A 26,633-nucleotide genomic window follows, 5' to 3' on the forward strand; every position below is an offset into this window, starting at 1 on the left:
TGCCATTAAATTGTTTAGCTTGGGTCAAACGTTTCAGGTAGCCTTCCACAAGCTTCCCACAATAAGTTGGGTGAATTTTGGCCCATTCCTCCTGACAGAGCTGGTGTAACTGAGTCAGGTTTGTAGGCCTCCATTTTGCCACAACTTTGGAAGTTCTTGGGGTAATTGTCCATTTGGAAGACCCATTTGCGACCAAGCTTTAACTTTCTGACTGATGTCTTGAGATGTTGCTTCAATATATACACATCATTTTCCCTCCTCATGATGCCATCTATTTCGTGAAGTGCACCAGTCCCTCCAGCAGCAAAGCACCCCCACAACATGATGCTGCCACCCCGTACTTCACGGTTGGGATGGTGCTCTTCGGCTTGCAAGCCTCTCCCTTTTTCCTCCAAACATAACGATTGTCATTATGGCCAAACAGTTATATTATTGTTTCATCAGACCAGAGGACATTTCTCCAAAAAGTATGATCTTTGTCCTCAAGTGCAGTTGCAAACCGTAGTCTGGCTTTTTTTATGGCGGTTTTGGAGCAGTGGCTTCTTCCTTGCTGAGCGGCCTTTCAAGTTGTCAATATAGGACTCGTTTTACTGTGGATATATATACTTTTGTACCCGTTTCCTCCAGCATCTTCACAAGGTCCTTTGCTGTTGTTCTGGGATTGATTTGCACTTTTCGCACCACAGTACGTTCATCTCTAAGAAACAGAAAGCGTCTCCTTCCTGAGCGGTATGATGGCTGCGTGGTCCCATGGTGTTTATACTTGCGTACTATTGTTTGTACAGATGAACGTGGTACCTTCAGGCGTTTGGAAATAGCTCCCAAGGATGAACCAGACTTGTGGAGGTCTACAATTTTTTTCTGAGGTCTGGGCTGATTTCATTTGATTTTCTCATGATGTTAACCTGTTAGGGCTAGGGGGCAGTATTTGCACGGCTGGATAAAAAAAATGTACCCGATTTAATCTGGTTACTAATCCTACCCAGTAACTAGAATATGCATATACTTATTATATATGGATAGAAAACACTCTAAAGTTTCTAAAACTGTTTGAATGGTGTCTGTGAGTATAACAGAACTCATTTGGCAGGCAAAACCCTGAGACATTTTCTGACAGGAAGTGGATACCTGATGTGTTGTATTACCTTTAAACCTATCCCATTGAAAAACACAGGGGCTGAGGAATATTTTGGCACTTCCTATTGCTTCCACTAGATGTCACCAGCCTTTACAAAGTGTTTTGAGTCTTCTGGAGGGAGATCTGACCGAACAAGAGCCATGGAACGATGATGGCCCATTAGACACCTGGCGCGCGAGTTCATGTTGGGTACCCTCGTTCCAATACGTTATAAAAGAGTATGCATTCGTCCACCTTGAATATTATTCATGTTCTGGTTAAAAAAGGCCCTAATGATTTATGCTATACAACGTTTGACATGTTTGAACGAACGTAAATATATTTTTTCCCCTCGTTCATGACGAGAAGTCCGGCTGGCTTAGATCATGTGCTAACAAGACGGAGATTTTTGGACATAAATGATGAGCTTTTTTGAACAAAACTACATTCGTTATGGACCTGTGATACCTGGAAGTGACATCTGATGAAGAGAATCAAAGGTAATGGATTATTTACATAGTATTTTCGATTTTAGATCTCCCCAACATGACGTCTAGTCTGTATCGCAACGCGTATTTTTCTGGGCGCAGTGCTCAGATTATTGCAAAGTGTGATTTCCCAGTAAGGTTATTTTTAAATCTGGCAAGTTGATTGCGTTCAAGAGATGTACATTTATAATTCTTTAAATGACAATATAATATTTTACCAATGTTTTCTAATTTTAATTATTTAATTTGTGGTGTTGACTTGACTGCCGGTTATTGGAGGGAAACGATTTCCTCAACATCAATGCCATAGTAAAACGCTGTTTTTGGATATAAATATGAATTTGATAGAACTAAAAATGCATGCATTGTCTAACATTATGTCCTAGGAGTGTCATCTGATGGAGATTGTAAAAGGTTAGTGCATCATTTTAGCTGGTTTTATGGTTTTGGTGACCCTGTCTTTGAATTGACAAAACATTACACACAACTCTTGTAAATGTACTGTCCTAACATACTCTAAATTTATGCTTTCGCCGTAAAACCTTTTTGAAATCGTAAAACGTGGTTAGATTAAGGAGATGTTTATCTTTCAAAGGGTGTAAAATAGTTGTATGTTTGAAAAATTTGCATTTTGACATTTATTTGGATTCAAATTTGCCGCTCTTGAAATGCACCTGCTGTTGATGGAGTGCACCACGGGGGGGACGCTAGCGTCCCACCTAGCCCATAGAGGTTAAGCAAAGAGGCACTGAGTTTGAAGGTAGGCCTTGAAATACATTCACAGGTACAACTCCAATGACTCAAATGATGTCAATTAGCCTATCAGAAGCTTCTAATGCCATGGCATCATTTTTGGGAATTTTCCAATCTGTTTTGAAGGCACTGGCAACATGGTGTATGTAAACTTCTGAACCACTGGAATTGTGATACAGTGAATTATAAGTGAAGTAATCTGTCTGTCAACAATTGTTGGAAAAATGACTTGTGTCATGCACAAAGTAGATGTCCTAACCGACTTGCCACAACTATAGTTTGTTAACAAGAAATTTCTGGAGTGGTTGAAAAATGAGTGTTAATGACTCCAACCTAAGTGTATGTAAACTTCCGACTTCAACTGTATTTATTAGACTTTTTAAAATGGCTTGTAGGCTATGTGTGGAAGCCAGGAGATGCTAAATGTGTTTATGTTAATTAAATTGCCAATTACCGTGAGACCGACCGTTATTTGCTTGACAATCACCAGCTGACAAAATTGTGACCACCACAGCCCAAATCCTATGGGCATGTTACAGAGTCATTGTAGACTCCAACACACACCCTTTGGCAGCCTCCTCGACAGGGTTCAGAGGTACAACATTCCAAGAGAACTCCGACATTCCATCATTCCACAGGAGGAGGCCTACGGAACAGCAGCGGAGAATTCTGTACATGTATTCCAGCAGATCTCCCCATAGAAAATAACCCTGTGTCTGTCAGCTCCTCACCTCTGCTTCAAAACACAGCACACAAATGAAGGGAAGGGCTCAAGTGAACATGTGGAGGTTAGAGGAAGAGAGGAAAGGAGTGAACCCATGACGTCAGCGGTAAAGAGGTTTGAGGTTTTTTTGTGCCTCCTTTACTACAGCAAAACAGAGCAGTTACAGGAACTGCAGGGCTGTGGAGAGAGAGAGATGGGATTACGATGCATCCGAAATGGCACCCTATTTCCTATATAGTGCACTAGTTTTAACTAGAGCCCGCATAAAACCCGCCAAGGAATCGCAATTCCTCTCTCTCCTCAATTTTGAGAATAGAAACCATCTCAAGATGGCTCTCCTCCCGGAGAAAATTATTCCTCAGCCAGTCAGCATTCAGCCAAGAGACTTCTCTATTCACTGTGAGCCTGCACGCCTCATAACTTCGAGGTGTGTGTGTGTGTGTGTGTGTGTGTGTGTGTGTGTGTGTGTGTGTGTGTGTGTGTGTGTGTGTGTGCATGCACACTGAGTATACCAAACATTAGGAAAATCTTCACAATACTGAGTTGCACCCCCTCATCGGGGCATGGACTCAACCCACAGGGATGCTGGCCCATGTTGACTCCAATGCTTCCCACAGTTGTGTCAAGTTGGCTGGATGTCCTTTGAGTGGTGGATTATTCTTGATATACATGGGAAATGGTTGAGCGTGAAAAAAAAAAATCAAGCAGCGTTGTAGTTCTTGACACAAAGCAGTGCGCCTGGCACCTACTACCATACCCCATTCAAATGCACTTAAATGCTTATGTCTTACCATTCACCTGAATGGTACACATACACATCACAAAGCTTAAAAATCCTTCTTTAACTTGTCTCCTCCCCTTCATCTACACTGATTGGAGTGGATTTAAAAAGTGACATCAATAAGGGATCAGTGTTAGCAGTTGATGTTACTCTTCAATAACACAGACCCCAAAGAAAATCAGGGGGAGAAACATAGGAAATATTCTTACAATAGCTTTCACCTGGTCAATCTATGTAATGGAAAGAGCAGGTGTTTTTAATGTTTTGTATAGTCAGTATATGTGTGTGAGAGTGTCTACACTTTGTGTGTGTGTGTGTGTGAGTGTGTGAGTGAGTGAGTGCACGTGTGTGTGAGTTGCAAATGCAAGTGTGTTTGCTGCTGTTTGTTTGGGTTGTGAGCGTTCGACAGTATGCGTGTGGAGACTTGTTTCAGCGGCCCAGGGCTACCTAAGGTGAGAGAGAGTTCAGATTCCCTCTGACATCTGTCCCCAAGGACCGAGCAACGAGCCAATCAGCTTCCTACTGCCTGGTCCAATCCTCCTACTGACCTGACCCCTCCCCTTCACTCCGCGATTAAATTTCCCCTAAGTACAGATCAATGATCAGCTCCCCTTCTTCCAATCTTAACCTTAACTATTAGTGGATAAAACTTCATAGCAACTTTACAGCACTGCGCCTTTCACTACAAACAGCCTGGCCACTGGCCAACAACACATTAATTACAATATACTATGTACATATCCAGATAAAGGACTTGCAGAAACAACAGTTTTAACATGACATGGTGGAACAGAGTAGGCCTTAGTCATTTTTACATTTGACATTTTAGTCATTTAGCATATGCTCTTATCCAGAGTGCATACATTTTCATACTTTTTTTGTATTGGTCCCCCATGGGAATCGAACCCGCAACCCTTGCATGCTCTACCAACTGAGCTACACGAGACATGAAACAATTAGTCATTAAAACGATGAGAAACGGTGTATCATTAACGAAGAAATCAGCCATTTAGCCACATTAAATCATTAACACGGGAACAAGTGCCTTTCCACAGATATTGGAGCGTCTCCACATCTCTGTGGTGTGTTTTGTCTCACTGCCCTCTGGAGCCCGCCAGATCACACAGCAGCACCCGCACTCACAGGATGGTGGCGCAGCAGATTCGCCCCGCGCGACACAATACTCAGCCACAGTCCAGTGTTCACCTGGAACATGTTCGGCAGGCCACAATGAAGTGGAACTGGACCGTTCAGGTACTAATATGTTATGTAGAACAAACATGCCTCTGATGGGTAGAATAGGGATTCATGTCATTTCAATCTAAAAATGTTCCACAATGTTTGCCTATTGAACATGGCCCTGCTGCACTGAAGGATGTCTTCAGGTTCATGACCGTGTGGGGCATCATGTTTGATGTGACTTTCAGTCCTGTGGTGAGGACAGCATGAGCCTTTTCACACCAAACTACCAGACTACAAATCCCACAATTCCCTGCATTGTCAATGTGTCTGTTCACAGTGTCCAGTGCTAACCCAATGCAGTCATCTCTGTTTGTTTGGAGTTTTCATTACATTTTTACAAGTCATCTCTGTAGATTTGCTTTATGGTAGATGTGAAACAAACCAACAAAAAAAAGCAGATTGTGACATTGAGATATTAAGCTAGACTAGTCTCGGTGCCTCTGCCCTAGGCCTTGCTGCATGACTCAGTGAGCTTTGGAGATCCCCATCAGCCTCAGGTAAACCAACTATAAAGACACATACACAGCGTGGAGAGATAAAGTGGGATATAAATAAAACATTTGAAGAAAAAAACAGCGAAGAAAAAAATCCTCAACATCCCTGGGGTGTCTTCAAAGACAGAGACAGGGGAATTGTTCAGTTGGTTATAGCCGCGGGCATGTTGGTTCATCACTCTCTCTCGTTCTCCTCTATTGCTCTGCTCAGTCATTATTTTCTCTCGCTCCCTCCCTTGTGTTGTTGGTAAAGGCAGGGAGAGCCCAAGGGGTGATTGTGAAGCACATCCATGGTTTGATAAAGCCAGGAGATGCAGGAGGAGTGTAGTGGGTTATATCACTGCAGATACAGTACTTGGCAATTGAAAACAACATTGAAAGTAGTTGATATACCCCCAAATCTCGATCTAGCCCTTCCTGTAAGCTACATCGGTTAACTGTAGTATCTGCAAGTATAAGTAACTGCAAGTGTAGCTACCAGTGCAGTGAAAGGAATAGATCTCAAATACAGAAGCTTGCTTTTTTTTTTACACTAAATCTAAGGCAAAAGAGACAAGTCTATATGGATTCTGAGGTTTCATCAATCAACATCAACAATATAAATATGACACTCATGCCAGTCCATCCTGTCCTTCCAGAACAATAAAGGGGTGTTACCAACCCAACACAAGGGGTGCATCCAAAATGGCACCCTATTCCCCTAGCCCAAGTGTGCCATTTCAGATGCACCCCTTGTGTTGTCTTACTAACCTCCCCTTAAGGCTCCCCATAGGGCTCTAGTCAAACGTAGTGCACTATGTAGGGATAGGGTGCCATTTCAGATGCACAAAGGTGGCAAGCCTACACAGGCCTAAATCATGGTTTTAAAGTCCTAAAGCAATGTGCACTGTCAATAAACCAACATATTTGGTTTTGTTAATGATTGTTCATCCTCTCTAAAGCAGCAGCAAATTTTTCAAAATGTGAATTGTTTGGATGTGCAACAGGCTATTGGCTAGTGATCTTTTCCTTCAAAATGAAAATCACACCTACAATATTTGTGGTATTATTCTTATTATCGTTATATTGTAGTGTTATTACAATAGCATTTTTATTATGCATGCTTATACTATGAATATTAGGCTTTTTATTATTATCACTGAATAGTTTAGATTTGATCATAGGCCTATTTCTTACCTTGCACAAAGCACAATTTTCCCACCTAGGCCTATTGTAACTAAATAGCTACTGAAGGGGCTATTTTGCCATCGTACTAGCCTACTTTCCAAAAGCATAATCACCAGAGAAAAGTAATAAAAAACATTTCCCCGGCAGCTATTGCACGCATAGGTCTACAATACATCAATGAATGTCATCTCTTGTCCTATATCAAACTGAAAGATTGACTTGGATTCAGCTGATGTGAGAAAGTGAAATAAATAGTTTCCCCTATCTGTCCTCTCTATCATGTGGACGCGGTCCTGAAATAATTACAGCGCTCAGAAATGTACTTTTTTTTTTTTTATGTCACACATTCAACGTCCCGACACCATTTTGAGCAGCACGAACCTTTACCAACAGCCTGAATGCTGCTGCTGCTGCATGAGTAGGAAAAATGTATAGCCGGGACAAGAGGTCGGCAGCAATTCCTTTGCACTCACTCCTAGTCCCTGTCATGTTTTACAATGCATCCTTTAGATCCAAAGCCGTTGCTACCGCCATAAGGCTACATTGCTGCACACACCAAGCCGCATTGCTACACACAAACACTAGTGTCTTGTTTTCTTTGCCCTTGGATATATGGCGTGCAACGTGTAGCCTAGTCTATCCATCTGTGATATTTTCAACCATGCATGACCATTACATATTTTACATATGCATAGCAAATCTATATCTTTACATTCTCAGGACACATCTGTCTAAAATATTAGATCACGTTATAATATCAAACTCACCAAAATGTCAAAGTGGATTTGTTATCGTGGTGCACCTTGCCTTTAATTCTATGCTGAGTTCGGTGTTGTCACTGTTTTCCCTTGAGCAGTGCTGGCAGTTTTCTCCAAGGTTTACTTCGGTGGGTTCTCTAAGTGGCGTTTTGGTAACGTCGACATCCACACAAAGTGGGGGGATGGGAATATTGAGAGAGCAAAGGAGAGGTATCCGAGTGGCAGTAAAACCACAGAGTTTCTAAACCCAGAGGCGCAACATCGCGATACTTCCGGGAAAGCTTGCGAAGCAGACCAGGCCGGTGTTTGTGAAGTAATTTAGAGAAGTTATATACAAACTGACAAGCTTTCGTCAAAAACAACTTTATATTGAAGGAGAGCCTTGATTTGACGGTCTGCATATGCGCAATTCAGCGCGAGACGACCGTTAGAGCGGATGACTGTTTATGCGCATGATCTTAGGTAGCCAACGTCGCCAGAACATTGCCTACAAGCGTTATCTATTGGAAAATCAGTTTCTGTCTTCATATTGTGCTGTCTTGGGTAAAACATTGCAAACACAATGGGAGGAACTTTTTCTTATAGGTGAATGTCAAACAGGGACCAATTCGGAAGTATCGCTACCAGAGGAGGCTGGTGGGAGGAGCTATAGGAGGACGGGCTCATTGTAATGGCTGGAATGGAATGGATGTAAGGGTATCAAACATATGGAAACACCATGTTTGACTCCGTTCCATTTATTCCACTCCATTTAATTATCAGGTAGACCTGAAAACCAGCAGGCTCCGGACCTAGTAGGCTAAGAGTTTCCATACCTTTGCCCTATAGAATGAGCATGACAATAGCAGGAAGGTTTTCCTATAAGAAATATTGGAAATTAAATTGGAGATTTGTGCCAGATGACTTTGCAAAACATACTTGGCATACCTGCCTTTTGAGCTCTGGTGTGTTTTCACTATTGCCATGGCAATCATAATAGCGCTATAATATGTTTTGTATGCGAATAACAAACAGTGGGAGTCCCACTTTTTTTTTGATAGTTTGACTGAGTTTAATAGAATCAGACAGAAAACCAAGTTCTAACCTGTTTTTTATTTTACTAGGCAAGTCAGTTAAGAACAAATTCTTATTTTCAATGACAGCCTTGTTCAGATTTTTACCTTGTCAGCTCAGGGATTCGATCTTGCAACCTTTTAGTTACCAGTCCAACGCTCTAACCACTAGGCTACCCTGCCACCCCATTTATGCAACCAACCACATCCCACATTCTGCTAGTACTTGCTTATTTCAACTAAAAAACAGATAAAGCAACGCCTCTCCCCTATTTGACCGAGATAGTTTGTGTGTAAGTATTGATATGTAGACTATGTGTGCCTTTAAAAAACAAATTTGATGTAGTTCTGTCCTTGAGCTGTTCTTGTCTGTTAATGTTCTGTATTATGTCATGTTTTATGTTTTGTGTGGACTCCAGGAAAAGAAGCTGCTGCTTTTGCAACAGCTAATGGGGATCCTAATAAAATACCCCAAAATACCAAACTTAACAACAACTCAAAAGCCTCAGCCCCAGAAAGCTACCAGGAGTTGAATTAAAGGGACAAAAACATGCAACAGAATTTAGGGCCAAGCTTTACAGTGGCAACTGAAGATAAACACACCAGAAAAATAATCTATTAAGTTACCTTAGCTAGTTTGGTGTAAGGGTTTGATGTGAGGTGAGTTAGCAGCAGGTACAGTTGAAGTCAGAAGTTTACATACACTTAGGTTTATGAGTTTATGAGTTTATTTTATTTTTACAGGGACAGTGCACATTAATCAACGTTTCAGTAAAAGTGCCGGTTTTAGCCAGCCGGTTAATTTTCAACCGCAGTCCCTGGGCAGGTTGTAGTCATTAAAACACGTTTTACCAACAATCCACAAACTTCTTGTGAACAAACTATAGTTTTGGCAAGTAGGTTAGGACATCTACTTTGTGCATGACACAAGTCATTTTTCCAACAATTGTTTAGACAGATTATTTCATATATAATTCACTGTATCACAATTCCAATGGGTCAGAAGTTTACATACACTAAGTTGACTGTGCCTTTAAACAGCTTGGAAAATTCCAGAAAATGATGTCATGGCTTTAGAAGCTTCTGATAGGCTAATTGACATCATTTGAGTCAACTGGAGGTGTACCTGTGGATGTATTTCAAGGCCTACCTTCAAACTCAGTGCCTCTTTGCTTGACATCATGAGAAATCAAAAGAAATCAGCCAAGACCTCAGAAAGAAATTGTGGACCTCCACAAGTCTGGTTCATCCTTGGGAGCTATTTCCAAATTCCTGAAGGTACCACGTTCATCTGTACAAACAATAGTACGCAAGTATAAACACCATGGGACCACGCAGCCGTCATACCGCTCAGGAAGGAGGCGCGTTCTGTCTCCTAGAGATGAACGTACTTTGGTGCGAAAAGTGCAAATCAATCCCAGAACAACAACAAAGGACCTTGTGAAGATGCTGGAGGGAACAGGTACAAAAGTATCTATATCCACAGTAAAACGAGTCCTATATCGAAACAACCTGAAAGGCCGCTCAGCAAGGAAGAAGTCACTGCTCCAAACCGCCATAAAAAAGCCAGACTACGGTTTGCAACTGCACATGTGGACAAACATTGTACTTTTTGGATAAATGTCCTCAGGTCTGATGAAACAAAAATAGAACTGTTTGGCCATAATGACCATCGTTATGTTTGGAGGAAAAAGGGGGAGGCTTGGAAGCCGAAGAACACCATCCCAACCGTGAAGCCGGGGGTGGCAGCATCATGTTGTGGGGGTGCATTGCTGCTGGAGGGGCTGGTGCACTTCACAAAATAGATGGCATCATGAGGTAGGAAAATGATGTGGATATATTGAAACAACATCTCAAGACATCAGTCAGGAAGTTAAAGCTTGGTCGCAAATGGGTCTTCCAAATTGACAATTACCCCAAGCATACTTCCAAAGTTGTGGCAAAATGGCTTAAGGACAACAAAGTCAAGGTATTGGAGTGGCCATCACAAAGCCCTGACCTCAATCCTATAGAACATTTGTGGGCAGAACTGAAAAAGCGTGTGCGATCAAGGAGGCCTACAAACCTGACTCAGTTACACCAGCTCTGTCAGGAGGAATGGGCCAAAATTCACCCAACTTATTGTGGAAGGCTACCCAAAATGTTTGACCCAGGTTAAACAATTTAATGGCAATGCTACCAAATACTAATTGAGTGTATGTAAACTTCTGACCCACTGGAAATGTGATGAAAGAAATAAAAGCTGAAATAAATCATTCTCTGTACTATTATTCTGACATTTCACATTCTTAAAATAAAGTGGTGATCCCAACTGACCTAAGACAGGGAATCTTTACTAGGATTAAATGTCAGGAATTGTAAAAGAAAATAGTTTAAATGTATTTGCTAAGGTGTATGTAAACTTCCGACTTCAACTGTAAGTGTTAATTTGCAGAGAGCACAGTCTTCTGAAATCTATTGACATTTGCAGACCCTTCAGTCTAATTCTGCTTTCATCACCACAAGTAATGTGATAGGCCTGTGCAGTTTACAGAATGACTTGACTTGAGCACACTGTCCTAGAAGCCATATAATTGCTTGCTGTCATAATAATGTTCATAACAGGTGACAGCTGATATGGTGACAGCTAGTTATTTTAGAAGTTGGCTGATGTTTTACCAAGCAAATTAGCTAAACCACACATTGGTTTGTGTCATCATGATTGTTGAGATAATTGTCAAGACACTAGCTGTCATGAATCTTATAGACATATGATATGCGTTGTGTAGCCCCTTTGAACAGAGGGCTTTCCAAACAGCTAGAAGTCAGTGTTATTTCAGGCAGGCCAGTGGATTGGGTTAAAGAAGGCCTGTTATCTTAACAGGACAGGAAGTTGGTGGGCTGTGTCTAAAAACACTTACACTCTAAACATAGGGCTACTGTCACCAACATCTAGTACCATTGACCTCTGATTGAGTAATAGTCCCAGTATCCTACAATATCCTACAGAACACACTAGTAGAGAAATGCATTTGGTGGGCTATGATGAATGTTGAGGGACTGTCATGTTATGTAATTTAATGTCATGGAACTAAGTGGGTCACTGCTGACTTTGCTGACCATGATCTTCAATACAATAGTGTGTGGTACTGATAGGGGTAGGAATAGGACCATCTAGTGGCCACGGAGTGTACAGAGAGAATAAATAGAGTCCGGTTCAAGGTCAAACCCTGAGACAGGGGCTTCAGTTTGGTTTGGCAAGGTATGCTGACATACCCTAGCTCAAGACCAAATAATGTAAAAGTAGGCTACAAAAATGTAGACTAAAATCATTCCAATCCCGATTAAATCACTCGGAGAGAAGCTGTCAGCCTGTGCCCCTTTCTCTCACTTTAAGAAAGCAGAGCGCAGAGACAGTGCCAGACAGTTTGCTTTGCTGGTCAGCCGTTTATTGCTTTGAATTTGAACTCAGCCAGCTGTTTTATGCACTGGTTACTTTCACATTGATGTTGGCATAGGCAGCACATCCAATAGGCTAGAAGATAAGCTTCCCCTAAAGTACATTTTATTAAATGTACCAAAATTAGCTATATCAATTCAAAATTAGCTATATCATTCAAAATACTAGACCAGAGAGTATGATTTGGCCACAGAGGATCATTAGCTTTAGATTGTTTTAAGTGCGCAATTTGGGGCAGTGTGTGAATCAAATGGCCTACAAAATACCTGATTGTTGAGTTGCAGCGGTCAGTGAAAGGCAGTTAAATAGGCCAATTGCAATATTTTACAATACAATCATAAGAAAAACAGAGTTTAGAAAGCAAATGGCTATTGCTGAAAAGAGAAGACAAAGAAAATACTCAAATCTGTCTCTAGTAATCAAAATTATCAAGTCCCAATTGACACCAGCAGAGAGGGATTGAGTTACATTATTATCCTAAATTATGACTATGTGATCTACTCATCACATTAGGAATAGTAACCTATCTTACATTAGTCTACTAATGTGATGATAGATGTATGCAATCCTTTATTATAAAGATGCAATTTTATAGTGAAAAAATTGCTTCCCCGAACTTGAAACTCAAGCGCCGCGCCTATGGATGTCGGTATTTGAAGTCGGCCTTGTTGTGACTTGATAGCTGTATTATGCATCTACACTGAACAAAAATGTAAACGCAACATGTAAAGTGTTGGTCCCATGTTTCATCAGCTGAAATAAAATATCCCAGAAATGTTCCATACGGACAAAAAGCTTATTTCTCTCAAATGTTGTGTACAAATGTATTTACATCCCTGTTAGTGAGCATTTCTCAATTGACAAGATAATACATCAACCGCATGATCATTACACAGGTGCAACTTGTGCTGGGGACACTAAAAAGCCACTCTAAAATGTGCAGTTTTGTCACACAACACAATGCCACAGATATCTTAAGTTTTGAGGGAGCGTGCAATTGGCATGCTGACTGCAGGTATGTCCACCAGAGCTGTTGCCAGAGAATTTAATGTTATTTTCTGTACCACAAGCCGCTCCAACATAATTTTTGAGAATTTAGCAGTACGTCCAACCTTACTCACAACCGCAGACCACGTGTATGGCGTTGTGTGGGGGAGCGATTTGCTGATGTCAACATTGTGGACAGCGTGCCCCATGGTGGCAGTGGGGTTATGGTATGGGCAGGTATAAACTACGGACAATGAATGGCAATTTGAATGCACAAAAATATTGTCACGAGATCCTGAGGCCCATTGTGAGGCCCATTTATTAAAGGTATCTGTGACCAACATATCTGTATTCCCAGTAATGTGAAATCCATAGATTAGGGCCAAATGAAAATGTAAAAATTCCCTGTCTTAGGTCAGTTAGGATCACCACTTTATTTTAAGAATGTGAAATGTCAGAATAATAGTAGAGAGAATGATTTATTTCAGCTTTTATTTCATTCATCACATTCCCTGCAGGTCAGAAGTTTACATACACTCAATTAGTATTTGGTAGCATTGCATTTAAATTGTTTAACTTGGGTCAAATGTTTTGTGTAGCCTTCCACAAGCTTCTCACAATAAGTTGGGTGAATTTTGGCCCATTCCTCCTGACAGAGCTGGTGTAACTGAGTCAGGTTTGTAGACCTCCTTGCTCGCACACGCTTTTTCAGTTTTGCCCAGATATTTTCTGTAGGATTGAGGTCAGGGCCTTGTCCTTAAGCCATTTTGCCACAACTTTCGGAAGTATGCTTGGGGTAATTGTCCATTTGGAAGACCCATTTGCAACCAAGCTTTAACTTCCTGACTGATGTCTTGAGATGTTGCTTCAATATATCCACATAATTTTCCTACCTCATGATGCCATCTATATTGTGAAGTGGACCAGTCTCTCCTGCAGCAAAGCACCTCCACAACATGATGCTGCCACCCCCATGCTTCACGGTTGGGATGGTGTTCTTCGGCTTGCAAGCCTCCCCCTTTTTCCTCCAAACATAACGATGGTCATTATGGCCAAACAGTTCTATTTTTATTTCATCAGACCAGAGGACATTTATCCAAAAAGTACGATCTTTGTCCCCATGTGCAGTTGCAAACCGTAGTCTGGCTTTTTTATGGCGGTTTTGGAGCAGTGGCTTCTTCCTTGCTGAGCGGCCTTTGAAGTTATGTCGATATAGGACTCATTTTACTGTGGATATAGATACTTTTCTACCTGTTTCCTCCAGCATCTTCACAAGGTCCTTTGCTGTAGTTCTGGGATTGAGTTGCACTTTCGCACCAAAGTACATTCATCTCTAGGAGACAGAACGCGTCTCCTTCCTGAGTGGTATGACGGCTGCGTGGTCCCGTGGTGTTTATACTTGCGTACTATTGTTTGTACAAATGAACGTGGTACCTTCAGGCATTTGGAAATAGCTCCCAAGGATGAACCAGACTTGTGGAGATCTATAATTTTTTTCTAAGGTCTTGGCTGATTTCTTTTGATTTTCCCATGATGTCACGCAAAGAGGCACTGAATTTGAAGGTAGGACTTGAAATATATCCACAGGTACACATCCAATTGACTCAAATGACGTCAATTAGCCTATCAGAAGCTTCTAAAGCCATGACATCATTTTCTGGAATTTTCCAAGCTGTTTAAAGGCACAGTCAACTTACTGTATGTAAACTTATGACCCACTGGAATTGTGATGCAGTGAATTATAAGTGAAATAATCTGTCTGTAAACAATTGTTGGAAAAAATACCTGTGTCATGCACAAAGTAGAAATTTATGGAGTGGTTGAAAAATTAGTTTTATTGACTCCAACTTAAGTGTATGTAAACTTCTGACTTCAACTGTATATACAGTACCATGGCATTGTTGAAAACTCGATTCTGATTGGCTTGAATTGCATTCTAGAGCATGCATTATTTAAGTGATAATACCCTTGAAGCCGGTGTTTGGAGGATCTTCTTCAGGCAAGGGTCCTTTTTTCAGAATTTCCGCCTGACTGACGTGCCCAAAGTAAACTGCCTGTTACTCGGGCCCAGAAGCCAGGATATGCATATAATTGGTAGCATTGGATAGAAAACACTTTAGAGTTTGTAGAAATGTTAAAATAATGTAATAGACTATAACACTATTGATATGGTAGACGAAAATCCAAAGAAAAACCAACCAGAATTTTCTTTTTTCTTTTGGAGTCCCAGGCTCTTATAATGGTAAGCTATGAGTCCTATGCAATTCCAGCTCCCAGATTGCAATTCCTATGGCTTCCACTAGATGTCAACAGTTTTTGTTCAAGGTTTCAGGCTTGTTTCTTCCAAAAAACGGAAGAATTTGGAGTTTTGCTACAGAGTCACAGTGGAAAATCAATCTGTGGGTGCATGACAAAGAGGACGCGCACTTGCTAATTTTCCTTTTGTATTGAACATACTTCTTTCCATATAAAATATTATAGTTTATTTACATTTTATGGTACCTGAGGATTAAATAGAAACATAGTTTGACTTGTTTGAACAAAGTTTAGCGGTAGCTTTTTGGATTCCTTTGTCTGCATGTTGAATGAGTGGATTACTGAAATCGATGGCGCCAACTAAACAGACGTTTTGGGATATAAAGAAGGATTTTATCTAACAAAACAACCATTCATGTTGTAGCTGGGACCCTTGGGATTGTAAACAGAGGAAGAGTTTCAAAAGTAAGTGATTATTTAATCGCTATTTGTGATTTTATGAAGCCTGTGCTGGTTGAAAAATATGTTGATGTGGGGCGCACATACAAATAAAGCCTATTGTAAATCGCACAATGCAGTTAGATTAACAAGAATTTAAGCTTTTAACCGATATAAGATACTTGTATGTTCATAATGTTTAATATTACGATTATTTATTTGAATTGCGCGCCCTCCAATTTCACCGGATGTTGTTGACAGGTGTCCCGCTGACGGGACCCTATCCCTATTGGCCCAAGACGAAGGCACTTTTATACAACGGGTTACCAACATATTAAAAAAATGATTGACATATTTTAATGAAAAACAATAAAACTATTTCATCCTTCCACAAGATATAGTCCCGACACAAATCTAGGTTTGCTACCTAAGCCAGCTGATCGTTTGTTCTAACGGTTCGTTGCCAGAGACGCAACCCAGTCGTTCAGTCTTTTTGTTCTGTATCTACGGATGTGACCCACTCATTGGTTTTAAATGTTCCGTTGCCATACTGGCTGGCAATGTTCTTATCCCTTGCTTGCTAGCTAACCAACTATGGCTAACTTACAGTCACGTCAAGAAGTGCAGCCAGAATAAAAGCAAAGTAACTGCATTTGCATGTGTTTCAGATGTTTTATAGTGACATTTATTTGGATACATCCATAACAATGAGCGAACGAGACGCGATTTCGCCTGGCATAGAAAATGTGCTCACTCATCAGGACACTGTTGTTCAGAGGAGCTAGCCAATAACACAGCTAACACAATCAATTCAAACTAAAGCTGGAAAGACAGCAAACTAGTTGCTCTTCATTTCATTTGACTTTTTTTCAATTTCTTTGTATTTCGACTGGCTGAGAAACGCTGCCTGCATGTCTGTCTCATCCTGACTCGTTCATTACTATAGGACAACTGGAGATCGAATTTGAATATTGAAACAATGTTGCAAATCTCAGACAGACAGACAGCAAGGTTTATACAATTCTACGCTGTTGAAAACTAAATGTTAGTCTATAAGAAATGTGAGATAATGTCAAGATGCTTTTAATAGTGGAGATCAAGTTTATAAATTGCTTGGCTGGGCTGATGAGACAGTGGATTGCACAGTCAGATGGAACAGAGTAAATAGGAATTTTAACATCATAGATTTAGCCAGTGGTAACTTGTGTCGGCTGGAATGCGGTTTTAACCAATCCGCTATCGCATTGTGGAACACACCTTCCCTGTCATTCATTATTTTCCAGAGAACACATAGCCCCTTGTTGATTATCCCTTAAATAATTAATGGCTGAGGAAACTGAATGGCGGTGGAGGAGATGGTTGCCGTTTTAAGGGCTCCTAACCAACTGTGCTATTGTGTGTGTGTTTTTTGTGTGTTATTTGTAACTTATTTTGTACATAATGTTTCTGCCATTGTCTCCTATGACCGAAAAGAGCTTCTGGATATCAGGACAGTGATTACCGACCTCGTACTGGACAAATATTTTTTCTTTAACGAGTCAGACGCAAAGGATTTACTTCAGACACCCAACAAGGCCAACATCCCTGTCATTTGCATGAGAAAGAGACGGAGATATCGGAGACATAGGTTGGGGGGCCTTGTAAGGGTCCGACGGCGAGTGGATAATCTGCCTCTACCATCAGTCCTATTAGCCAATGTACAATCATTGGATTAGAAAATAGATGAGCTATGATCACGAATATCCTACCAACAAGACATTAAAAACTGTAATATCTTATGTTTCACCGAGTCGTGGCTGAACGACGACATGGATAAAATACAGCTAGCGGGGTTTATGCTGCATCGGCAAGTTGAACAGCTGCCTCCGGTAAGACAAGGGGTGGCGGTCTGTGTATGTTTGTAAACAACAGCTGGTGCTGTTGTTTATCTAATCTAATATTAAGGAAGTCTCAAGGTTTTGCTCACCTGAGGAAGAGTATCTCATGATAAGCTGTAGACCACACTATTAACCAAGATAGTTTTCATCTATATTTTTCGTAGCTGTCTATTTACTGCCACAACCGATGCTGGCACTAAGTCCGCACTCAATGAGCTAGATAAGGCAATAAAAAAACAGGAAAATGCTCCTAGTGGCCAGGGACCTTAATGCAGGGAAACTTAAATCCGTTTTACCTCATTTCTACCAGCATGTTAAATCTGCAAATCCTAGACCACCTTTACTCCATACACAGAGATGCATACAAAGCTCTCCCTCGCCCTTCATTTGGCAAATCTGACCATAATTCTATACTCCTGTTTTCTGCTTACAAGCAAAAACTGAAGCAGGAAGCACCATTGACTTGGTCAATAAAGAAGTGGTCAGATGACGCAGATGCTAAACTACAGGACTGTTTTGCTAGCACAGACTGGAATATGTTCCGGGATTCTTCCGATGGCATTGAGGAGTACACCACATCAGTCACTGGCTTCATCAATAAGTGCATCAATGACATCGTCTGCACAGTGACAGTACGTACATACCCCAACCAGAAGCCATGGATTACAGGCAACATCCGCACAAAGCTAAGGGGTAGAGCTGCCGCTTTCAAGGAGTGGGACTCTAACCCAGAAGCTTATAAGAAATCCTGATATGCCCTCAGAAGAACCATCAAACAGGCAAAGCGTCAATACAGGACTAAGTTTGAATTGTACTACACTGGCTCCGTCGCTTGTCGGATGTTGCAGGGCTTGCAAACTATTACAGACTACAAAGGGAAGCACAGCTGCGAGCTGTCCAGTGATACAAGTCTACCAGACAAGCTAAATTAATTATATGCTCGCTTTGAGACAAGCAACACTGAAGCATGCATGAGAGCATCAGCTGTTCCGAATGACTGTGTGATCACGCTCTCCGTAGCCGATGTGAGTAAGACCTTTAAACAGGTCAACATTCACAAGGCCGCAGGGCCAGACGGATTACCAGGACGTGTACTCCGAGCATGCGCTGACCAACTGGCAAGTGTCTTCACTGACATTTTCAACCTGTTCCTGAATGAGTCTGTAATGGCAACATGTTTTAAGCAGACCACCATAGTCCCTGTGCCCAAGAACACTAAGGTAACCTGCCTAAATGACAACCGACCCGTAGCACTCATGTCTGTAGCCATTAAGTGCTTTGAAAGGCTGGTCATGGCTCACATCAACACCATTATCCCGGAAACCCTAGACCCACTCCAAATTGCATACCGCCCCAACAGATCCACAGATGATGCAATCTCTAATGCACTCCACACTGCCCTTTCCCACCTGGACAAAATGAATACCATCGTGAAAATGCTATTCATTCACTACAGCTCAGCATTCAACACCATAGTGCCCTCAAAGTTAATCACTAAGCTAAGGACCCTGGGACTAAACACCTACCTCTGCATCTAGATCTGGATTTACTGACGGGCCGTCCCCAGGTGGTAATAGTAGGTAACAACACATCTGCCACGCTGATCCTCAACACGGGGGCCCTTGAGATAGCCTATAGGGAGGAGGTCAGAGACCTGGCCGTGTGGGACCAGGTTAACAACCTCTCCCTCAACGTGATCAAGACAAATGAGATGATTGTGGACTACAGGAAAAGGAGGACCGAGCACGCCCCCATTCTCATCGAAGGGGCTTTAGTGGAGCAGGTTGAGAGCTTCAATTTCCTTGGTACCCATATCACCAACAAACTATCATGATCCAAACACACCAAGACAGTCATGAAGAGGGCATGACAAAGCCTATTCCCCCTCAGGACTCTGAAAAGATTTGGCATTGGTCCTCAGATCCTCAAAAAGTTCTACAGCTGCACCATCGAGAGCATCTTCACTTGTTGCATCACTGCTCAGCCTCCGACCGCAAGGCACTACAGAGGGTAGTGCGTACGGCCCAGTACATCACTGGGGCCAAGCTGCCTGCCATCCAGGACCTCTATACTAGGCGGTGTCAGAGGAAGGCCCTAAAAATTGTCAAAGACTCCAGCCACCCTAGACATACAGTTGAAGTCGGAAGTGTACATACACTTAGGTTGGAGTCATTAAAACTCGTTTCTCAACCACTCCACAAATTTCTTGTTAACAAACTATAGTTTTGGCAAGTCGGTTAGGACATCTACTTTGTGCATGACACAAGCAATTTTTCCAACAATTGTTTACAGACAGATTATTTCACTTATAACTCACTGTATCACAATTCTAGTGGGTCAGAAGTTTACATACACTAAGTTGACTGTGCCTTTAAACAGCTTGGAAAGTTCCAGAAAATGATGTCATGGCATTAGAAGCTTCTGATAGGCTAATTGACATCATTTGTGTAGTTTAGAGTAACTGAGTAATTATCGAGGCTAGCTATCTTCGTCCTCCTAACGTAGTCAACACTGCTAGCTAGCTAGTCATCACCGTTAGCTAGCCAACTTCTACCGACTAGCAGAAACTATTACATTACAACGCAACGACTTGATTAGTGTGGTGTTAGTGTTAGTTAGCCAGCTACATAGTTGTCCGTGCTGTCTCTGTATCTAAGATAATTGTGTAGTTTGAGTTTGAGTATTATCGAGGTGTGCTAGCCAGCCGCGACGCGGCGCCAGACTTACTCAACACACCTAGTCATCATTAACCCACTGCCAGCTAGCCATCCGTTACCGACTAGCAGCGCTGTAGTTACTAATACTAAACAACGGAACGATTAGACTAGTGCAGTGTTACCTAGCTAGCTACCTAGTTGTCTTTGTCATAACTTGATAATTGTTAATTGATAATTGTTAGCTAGCCAGCCATCGAGGTTAGCTAGCCAGCTATTTCCGTCCCCCGCGACGCCATTTTTCCTAACCTAGCCAACTATTACCGACGAGCAGCATTGTTGAAACTAAATACACTACAAGGAACGTCTTGATTAGTGTTATGTTAGCTAGCTAGCTACAAAGTTGCTTTGTATCATGACAAGGTGTAGTACTGAAACTACCGAGGTTACCTAGCCAGCTACACGTTCAAAGTCAACAACGCAGCCACTGCTAGCTAGCCTACTCCACCAGCCAGCAGTACTGTATCATCTTAGTCAATAACATTTTTGCAACGTAAGCTTAACTTCCTGAACATTCGAGACGTGTAGTCCACTTGTCACTCCAATCTCATTTGCATTAGCGTAGCCTCTTCTGTAGCTTGTCTACTATGTGTCTGCCTATCCCTGTTCTCTCTCCTCTGCACAGGCCATACAAACGCTCCACACCGCGTGGCCGCTGCCACTCTAACCTGGTGGTCCCAGCGCGCACGACCCACGTGGAGTTCCAGGTCTCCGGCAGCCTCTGGAACTGCCGGTCTGCGGCCAACAAGGCTGAGTTCATCTCAGCCTATGCTACCCTCCAGTCCCTAGACTTCCTGGCGCTGACGGAAACATGGATCACCACAGATAACACTGCTACTCCTACTGCTCTCTCCTCGTCTGACTACGTGTTCTCGCATACCCCTAGAGCATCGAGCCAGCGGGGTGGTGGCACTGGAATCCTCATCTCTCCCAAGTGGACATTCTCTCTTTCTCCCCTGACCCATCTGTCTATCTCCTCATTTGAATTCCATGCTGTCACAGTTACCAGCCCTTTCAAGCTTAACATCCTTATCATTTATCGCCCTCCAGGTTCCCTTGGAGAGTTCATCAATGAGCTTGACGCCTTGATAAGTTCCTTTCCTGAGGATGGCTCACCTCTCACAGTTCTGGGTGACTTTAACCTCCCCACGTCTACCTTCGACTCATTCCTCTCTGCCTCCTTCTTTCCACTCCTCTCCTCTTTCGACCTCACCCTCTCACCTTCCCCCCCTACTCACAAGGCAGGCAATACGCTTGACCTCATCTTTACTAGATGCTGTTCTTCCACTAATCTCATTGCAACTCCCCTCCAAGTCTCCGACCACTACCTTGTATCCTTTTCCCTCTCGCTCTCATCCAACACTTCTCACTCTCCCCCTACTCGGATGGTATTGCGCCGTCCCAACCTTCGCTCTCTCTCTCCCGCTACTCTCTCCTCTTCCATCCTATCATCTCTTCCCTCTGCTCAAACCTTCTCCAACCTATCTCCTGATTCTGCCTCCTCAACCCTCCTCTCCTCCCTCTCTGCATCCTTTGATTTCCTCTGTCCCCTATCCTCCAGGCCGGCTCGGTCCTCCCCTCCTGCTCCGTGGCTCGACGACTCACTGCGAGCTCACAGAACAGGGCTCCGGGCAGCCGAGCGGAAATGGAGGAAAACTCGCCTCCCTGCGGACCTGGCATCCTTTCACTCCCTCCTCTCTACATTTTCCTCTTCTGTCTCTGCTGCTAAAGCCACTTTCTACCACTCTAAACTCCAAGCATCTGCCTCTAACCCTAGGAAGCTCTTTGCTACCTTCTCCTCCCTCCTGAATCCTCCTCCCCCTCCCCCCCCCCCTCCTCCCTCTCTGCGGATGACTTCGTCAACCATTTTGAAAAGAAGGTTGACGACATCCGATCCTCGTTTGCTAAGTCAAACGACACTGCTGGTCCTGCTCACACTGCCCTACCCTGTGCTTTGACCTCTTTCTCCCCTCTCTCTCCAGATGAAATCTCGCGTCTTGTGACGGCCGGCCGCCCAACAACCTGCCCACTTGACCCTATCCCCTCCTCTCTTCTCCAGACCATTTCCGGAGACCTTCTCCCCTACCTCACCTCGCTCATCAACGCATCCTTGACCGCTGGCTACGTCCCTTCTGTCTTCAAGAGAGCGAGAGTTGCACCCCTTCTGAAAAAACCTACACTCGACCCCTCCGATGTCAACAACTACAGGCCAGTATCCCTTCTTTCCTTTCTCTCCAAAACTCTTGAACGCGCCGTGCTTGGCCAGCTCTCTTGCTATCTCTCTCAGAATGACCTTCTTGATCCTAATCAGTCAGGTTTCAAGACTGGGCATTCAACTGAGACTGCTCTTCTCTGTGTCACGGAGGCTCTCCGCACTGCTAAAGCTAACTCTCTCTCCTCTGCTCTCATCCTTCTAGACCTATCTGCTGCCTTTGATACCGTGAACCATCAGATCCTCCTCTCCACCCTCTCCGAGCTGGGCATCTCTGGCACCGCGCACGCTTGGATTGCGTCCTACCTGACAGGTCGCTCCTACCAGGTGGCGTGGCGAGAATCTGTCTCCGCACCACGTGCTCTCACCACTGGTGTCCCCCAGGGCTCTGTTCTTGGCCCACTCCTATTCTCGCTATACACCAAGTCACTTGGCTCTGTCATATCCTCACATGGTCTCTCATATCATTGCTATGCAGATGACACACAATTAATCTTCTCCTTTCCCCCTTCTGACAACCAGGTGGCGAATCGCATCTCTGCATGTCTGGCAGACATATCAGTGTGGATGACGGATCACCACCTCAAGCTGAACCTCGGCAAGACGGAGCTGCTCTTCCTCCCGGGGAAGGACTGCCCGTTCCATGATCTCGCCATCACGGTTGACAACTCCCTTGTGTCCTCCTCCCAGAGTGCTAAGAACCTTGGTGTGACCCTGGACAACACCCTGTCGTTCTCCACCAACATCAAGGCGGTGACCCGATCCTGTAGGTTCATGCTCTACAACATTCGCAGAGTACGACCCTGCCTCACACAGGAAGCGGCGCAGGTCCTAATCCAGGCACTTGTCATCTCCCGTCTGGATTACTGCAACTCGCTGTTGGCTGGGCTCCCTGCCTGTGCCATTAAACCCCTACAACTCATCCAGAACGCCGCAGCCCGTCTGGTGTTCAACCTTCCCAAGTTCTCTCACGCCACCCCGCTCCTCCGCTCTCTCCACTGGCTTCCAGTCGAAGCTCGCATCCGCTACAAGACCATGGTGCTTGCCTACGGAGCTGTTAGGGGAACGGCACCTCCGTACCTTCAGGCTCTGATCAGGCCCTACACCCAAACAAGGGCACTCCGTTCATCCACCTCTGGCCTGCTCGCCTCCCTACCTCTGAGGAAGCACAGTTCCCGCTCAGCCCAGTCAAAACTGTTCGCTGCTCTGGCACCCCAATGGTGGAACAAGCTCCCTCACGACGCCAGGACAGCGGAGTCAATCACCACCTTCCCGGAGACACCTGAAACCCCACCTCTTCAAGGAATACCTGGGTTAGGATAAGGTAATCCTTCTAACCCCCCCCCCTTAAAAGATTTAGATGCACTATTGTAAAGTGGTTGTTCCACTGGATATTATAGGTGAATGCACCAATTTGTAAGTCGCTCTGGATAAGAGCGTCTGCTAAATGGCTAAAATGTAAATGTAAATGTAAATTGGAGGTGTACCTGTGGATGTATTTCAAGGCCAACCTTCAAACTCAGTGCCTCTTTGCTTGACATCATGGGAAAATCAAAAGAAATCAGCCAAGACCTCAGAAAAAAATTGTAGACCTCCACAAGTCTGGTTCATCCTTGGGAGCTATTTCCAAACGCCTGAAGGTACCACGTTCATTTGTACAAACAATAGTACGCAAGTATAAACACCATGGGACCATGCAGCCATTATACCGCTTAGGAAGGAGACGCGTTATATTTCCTAGAGATTAACTTTGGTGCGAAAAGTGCAAATCAATACAAGAACAACAGCAAAGGACCTTGTGAAGATTCTGGAGGAAACGGGTAGAAAAGTATCTATATCCACAGTAAAACGAGTCCTATATCGACATAAGCTGAAAGGCCGCTCAGCAAGGAAGAAGCCACTGCTCCAAAACCGCCATAAAAAAGCCAGACTCCGGTTTTCAACTGCACATGGGGACAAAGATTGTACTTTTTGGATAAATGTCCTCTGGTCTGATGAAACAAAAATAGAACTGTTTGGCCATAATGACCATTGTTATGTTTGGAGAAAAAAGGGGGAGGCTTGCAAGCCGAAGAACACCATCCCAACCGTGAAGCACGGGGGTGGCAGCAGGGACTGGTGCACTTCACAAAATAGATGGCATCATGAGGTAGGAAAATGATGTGGATATATTGAAGCAACATCTCAAGACATCAGTCAGGAAGTTAAAGCTTGGTCGCAAATGGGTCTTCCAAATGGACAATTACCCCAATCATACTTACAAAGTTGTGGCAAAATGGCTTAAGGACAACAAAGTCAAGGTATTGGAGTGGCCATCACAAAGCCCTGACCTTAATCCCATAGAAAATATGTGAGCAGAACTGAAAAAGCGTGTGCGAGCAAGGAGGCCTACAAACCTGACTCAGTTACACCAGCTCTGTCAGGAGGAATGGGCCAAAATTCACCCAACTTATTGTGGGAAGATTGTGGAAGGCTACCCGAAACGTTTGACCCAAGTTTAACAATTTAAAGGCAATGCTACCAAATACTAATCGCGTGTATTTAAACTTCTGACCCACTGGGAATGTGGTGAAAGAAATAAAAGCAGAAATAAATCACTCTCTCTACTATTTTTCTGACATTTCACATTCTTATTTCAAAGTGGTGATCCTAACTGACCTAAGGCATGGAATTTTTACTAGGATTACAAGACTGAGTTGAAATGTATTTGGCTAAGGTGTATGTAAACTTCTGACTTCAACTGTAGACTGTTCTCTCTGCTACCGCACGGCAAGCAGTACCGGAGCGCCAAGTCTAGGTCCAAAAGGCTTCTTAACAGCTTCTACCCCCAAGCCATAAGACTCCTGAACAACCCCCCTGCACCCTCTTTTACGCTTCTGCTACTCTCTGGTTATTATCTATGCATAGTCACTTTAGTTCTACCTCATGTACATATTACCCCCTGTATATAGCCTGGCTACTGTTATTTTACTGCTGCTCTTTTATTTTTATTTCTTACTTTTCTATTTTCTACCTAACACTTATTTTTCTTAAAATTGCATTGTTGGTTAAAAGGCCTTGTAAGTAAGCATTTCACTGTATTTGGCACATGTGACAAATACAATTTGATTTGATATGTGCTTGTTTTTGCTGTTCTCCAAATAGCATTTTAGAGTTTTTAAATAGTGTAGGAATGTAATAAATGAGCTTCAACTTCCAGAAAATTCCTTGTAGTAAATGAGCTTCACCTTCCCAAAATTCCCAGTTCCGCCATGGCAGGGATAGACTATGTTATAGAGGCATTCATTGTGAAATATTACAGTATGATTAGTAATAATGCATCTATAAACACCTAATGTATGTATACTTCTATAAATACAGTTATTGATATTGTTTCGTACTTCTATAAATACAGTTATTGATATTGTTTTGCAATTTCTAATTGGCTATATCCAGATCATTCTAACCATCTCAAACGCAAACCCTCTATATAACGCACTGACCTGAGGCAGTGTCCATGATACAGGCAACAGAAATGAGGTCATCATTATACCTCCATGGGATTGGCTCACTTGGAGGGAATAGACAGTCTTCTAGTAAGGTTTAAAATAGACCCAAGGTGATTCCCTACTGAATCAATCTGATACGCCTTAGCATTTCCACTGGGTTCACGTCATATAATTGGCATCATGACTTCTTTCTCAGCAGACCCATATTTCTGCTTGTGAAAATACTTGGACAGCTTTCATAATGATATTACAACAGTGACTCAAGAATACTCGGGTCACAAGTGCATCTGAGCTAAAACAGGAAGCAGAAATGGACTGGCCATATGGCAGTTTGAGAAAATGCCAGATGGGCTGGTCAAACTTTAGCCCAGTGGTCCGGTCAAAAAAAAAATGTTTATGCAGAAGGACCATTATTTGTCTAATAATGGGGGTTTAAGGAAAAAAGGTTCTCACCAGTGACCCAAAGAAACTGTAACAGTTATCTAATTCATGCAGGGATTAAGGTGTGTTAGTGTGGTATGCCTTTTTCCCTACACACTATCAACATATGCAGTAGCCTAATAACCCTAGTTCCTAAAGGCAGATGAGATGATACATAAAATATAAATAGAGGCAAAGCAGAGTAAATAGAGGAGGAAGAAGAAGA

The 26,633-nt window shown here is 42.9% G+C and overlaps 1 protein-coding gene across 7 annotated transcripts in view; it reads right to left on the reverse strand.

Annotated features, from left to right (window-relative positions):
• LOC106567592 (protein FAM168A) overlaps positions 1-26,633 on the reverse strand; it is a 107,255-nt gene that overhangs the window by 73,619 nt on the left and 7,003 nt on the right. The window contains exon 1 of one of the 7 annotated variants that reach the window (XM_014137096.3): positions 7,534-8,019. The exons of 5 other annotated variants lie outside the window; for them this stretch is intronic. The gene's annotated coding sequence lies outside the window, so the exon portion shown is untranslated. Of the gene's footprint in view, positions 1-7,533; positions 8,020-26,633 lie in introns of those variants that run through there. One more of the 7 variants, XM_014137100.3, reaches the window with a different exon arrangement.

The sequence above is a fragment of the Salmo salar genome, chromosome 13, assembly GCF_965601325.2.
Source record: "Salmo salar chromosome 13, fSalSal1, whole genome shotgun sequence".
In the NCBI taxonomy this organism is placed as follows: Eukaryota; Metazoa; Chordata; class Actinopteri; order Salmoniformes; family Salmonidae; genus Salmo; species Salmo salar.